The sequence below is a fragment of the Carlito syrichta genome, unplaced genomic scaffold (assembly GCF_000164805.1).
Source record: "Carlito syrichta isolate Samal-C Ts95f unplaced genomic scaffold, Tarsius_syrichta-2.0.1 Scaffold123436, whole genome shotgun sequence".
NCBI lineage: Eukaryota > Metazoa > Chordata > Mammalia > Primates > Tarsiidae > Carlito > Carlito syrichta.
The window spans coordinates 136,293-140,564 of NW_007067532.1; positions in this window are offsets into that span (position 1 = coordinate 136,293).

Consider the following 4,272-nt stretch of genomic DNA (forward strand, 5'->3'; position numbering starts at 1 on the left):
CCCACAAGGTTCTCACCTCCTTCGTAACCTTTTCCCAGTTCAGGCATGTCTTTTGGCTAACTTCTGCAGAGTGCTCAAATGAAAGTACCGTCAGGAATGTGTACAGAAAAGCTGTGTGCCCTTTTGCAATCCAGGGCAGGAAAGTGGGAAGAAAGTATTCAAAACATGCCTCTGAGACACTGGTTGGGTGCAAGTAGGTGAAATCTGACTTCTCAGGAGAGGGTACTTTTCATTCCTAAATTATCTTCTGATTTTTTTCTTCAGGAGAAATTTCCAAAAAGGAATTTTTTTAAGAGGAAATGTTTAATTGATGTAATGAGACCTCTCCCAACCCCTGCTGGAGTGGTGTCAGAGAAGGTCCAGTGGGAGCCATGGTGTCAGTGGAGGCCATGTGGGGAGCTAGACCACCCTGATCCAACAGGAATAAACCTTCCCACCCCCCTGTTATCAGTGGAGCCCACTTGCTCTAGTGGAAGCAATAATGAAGCACCCCTCCTCCTGCCTGAGTGTCAAAGGAGACTGAATAGTGAGCTTGGACCTTCACTCCCACCTGGCAGTAGTGAAAAGTAATGCCACACCCCCTCTTCATCCACTGGCATGGTGTCAGAGAAGAACTACTAAAACATGATTTAAATAAGATCCAGAGTCTCAACATAAAATCCAAATGCCCAGTATATAATAGAAAGTCATGCTTTCATACCAAGAACCAGACAGATCTCAACGTGAGTGAGAAAAGACAACCAACAAACACCAAGATGACACAGACCTCAGAATTACTTGGCAAAAATTTTAAAGCAGCCATCATTTAAAAAAAAAAAAAAAAGGTTCAGCTGGGCAAGGTGGCACAAGTCTGTAATCCCAGTACTTTGGGAGGCAGAGGCGAGAGGATTGCCTGAACCCACAGGTTCGAGACCAGCCTGAGTAACTTGGCAAGCCCTCATCTCTATAATAAATCAAAAAGTTAGCCAGGTGTGGTGGCACATGCTTGTGATTCCAGTTACTTGGAAAGCTGAGGCAGAAGGATCACCTGAATCCAGCAGGTCGAGGCTGTGATGGCCATGAGCTCCAGCCTGGGTGACAGAGTGAGATTCTGACTCAAAGTAAATAAATAAAAAATAAAAATAAGGTTCAATAAGCAATTGAAATAAACGAATAAAACAGTCTCAGTAAAGAAATAGAAGATATAAGGAAGAATCAAATGGAAATTTTAGAACACAGAAAATGGACCAATCTCATTAGATAGGCTGAACAGCAGAGTGTGGAGGACAGAATGCGTGAACTTGAAGATACAACAGAAATTACCCAATCTGAACAGAGAAAACAGTGAAATTAGTACCTGTGGGCTTATAGCAAAAGTTCTAATGTTTGAATCATGAGTCAAAGAAAGAGACAAGGGAAGGTAGGGCTGAAAAAGAACCTGAGAAAGATAATGCCTCAGAAGTTACTTTGGCAAAAACACATAGACCTATATACAGGTATGCCTTATCTTATTGTACTTTGCTTTGACACTTTGTAGAGACTTTTTAAAAAACAAATTGAAAGCAGCAGTTTGTGGCAGCTGCATTGAGCAAAACTATTGGAGCACCATGAACCTCACCCATAAAAGACGGTGACCTCTAATTGATAAATGTATGTGTTTTGACTGTTCCACCTGTTGTCCATTCCCCATCTCTCTCTCTCTCCCTCTCCTCGGGCTTTCCTATACCCTGAGCTGGCAATATTGAAATTAGTCCAATTAACACCCCTACAGAGGCCACTAAGTGTGAGAGTGAAGAAGCTGCATGAGAAAAGTATGAAGCTAGCATAGGTTGGTTGATTCTTGAGATTTAAGAAGCTGTCCCCATAGCATTAAAGTGCAAGGGGCAGCAGCACGTGCTGCCGGAGAAGCTGCAGCAAGTCATCCGGAAGAGCTAAGTTCATGAATGGAAATGTTTGTAGCTAGAGAGATGTCACTGCTTGGCTTCAAAGCTTCAGAAGACAGTCTGACACTTGTTAGGGCTAATGCAACTGGTGACTTTAAGCGGAAGCCAGTACCCCTTGACCATTCTGAAACTCTAGGGTCCTTAATAATTATGCTGAATTTACTCCGTCCGTGCTCTATAAATGGAACCACAAAGCCTAGATGACAGCACATTGCTTACAGCCTGGTTTACTGAATCTCGTAAACCCATTGTCAGACCTAGTGCTCAGAAAAGATTGCTTTCAGAATATAATGCACCTGGTTACCCAAGAGCTCTGATGGAGACGTACAAGGATATAAATGCTGTTTTCATGCCTGCTAACACAACATTCATTCTGCCCCATGGATTAAGGAGTAGTTTTGATTTTTGAGTCATATTTGAGACATAAGTTTTGTAAGACTAAAGCTGTATAGGTAAGTGATGGATTTGGGCAGAGTCAGTTGAAAACCTGGAAAGGATTCATCATTCTAGATGTCATCAAGGGCATTGGTGACTCAGAGGAGGAGGCCAGACTATCAACATTATTAAGCGTGTGGAAGAAGTTGACTCCAACTCTCAGGGATGACTCTGAGGGTTACACAACTTCAGGGGAGGAACTGCAGATGGGGTGGAAATAGCAAGAGAGCTAGAATTAGAAGTGGAGTCTGAAGATGGGACTGAATTGCTACAATCGCATGATAAAACTTGAATGAATGAGCAGTTGCTTTTTACGGGTGAGCAGAGAAAGTGGTTTCTTGAGATGGAATCCACTCTTGGTAAAGATGCTGTCAACACTGTTGAAACGACAAGATTTAGGATATTTTATAAATGTAGTTGATAAAGCAGTGGCAGAGGTTTGAGAAGATTGACTCTAATTTTCAAGGAAGTTCTATGGTGGGTAAAATGCTACCAAACAGCATCACATACTACAGAAATCTTTTGTGGAAGGAAGAGTCAGTCAGTGGAGCAAACTTCATTGTTATCTTAAGAAATTGTGATAGCCACCCCAACCACTCAGCAGCCATCAACTTCGAGGCAAGATTCTCCATCAGCAAAAAGATTATGACTTGCTGAAGGATGTATTTTAAAATTAAGGTGTTTTTTAGACACAACGCTATTGCTCATTTAGATTACAGTATAGTATAAACGTAACTTTTAGTGTAAGCATAACGTTTGCACTGAAAAAGCAAAACTTTAATGTGATTTGCTTTATTTTAGCATTTGCTTTATTGTGGTGGTCGGGAACTGAACCTGTAACGTTTCTGAGGAATACTTGTACTCAAGAAGCTGACTGAAAAGTATAAACCCAAGGAAACCCATGATAGGATAAATTCTAGTAACTAAAGACAAAGAAAAAACCATCAAGAAAGAAACAACACCTTACCTATGGAGAAAAATAATTCATATGATAGTGAATTTCTCCTCGGAAATCTTGGAGGCCAGAAGGAAGTAACACACATTTTTCCAGTGCTACAAGAACTGTCTCCAAATTCTGTGTCTGGTAAAATGATCCTTCCTGAATGACAGGGTGGTAAAGACATTCTCAGATGATGGAAAACTGAAAGAATTTGTTGAATGGGTCTAACCCCTACAGATCTCAAATAGACCTACTGTGGAAGAATGAGTAAAGGATGTTCTTGAAGCAGAAAGGGAAGGCAAATTTTAAAATGTCCTGGAATATCAGGAAGAAAATGGAAAGAGTGAAAATGTGGGTAAATACAATAGACTTTTTTTCTTGAGTTTTCTAAAATAGTTTGATTGTGGAAGCAAAATGTATTAAAATTGTCTGATCTCACTGTAAAGGATACATTTAAGACTATTATATTGTAAACGGGGTGAGGAGGGAGAGGAGAGGGAAGGTTGCTGCATTTCACTCAAACTGGCAAAATGCTGACATCCACAGATCTTTATATGGCACTGGAACAGTTCCGTATCTTGATTGTGTTGGTTACAGGAATCTACCTGTGATAAGATGGCACGGGATGACATACACAGTACAAATGTCAGTTTCCCGGCTTTGATGTTGCACTGTAGTTTTGTAAGCCACGCCTGCACTATCTTTCCAACTCTCTGTAAGTCTGTAACTATTTCAAAACTGAAAACTTTAAAAAGTGTAGTACGCTCCTGTAGTTCCAGCTACTCGGAAGGCTGAGGCGGAAGGATCGCCGGAGCCCGGTGGCCGGGAGCGGCCACTGCACTCCAGTCTGGGTGACAGAGTGAGACTCCAACTCAAGTAAATAAATAAATAAAGCAGGATATTCAATACCCTTGCCCTACACTTTTTTTTTTTTTTGGAGTTGGAGTCTCACTCTGTCGCCCAGACTGGAGTGCA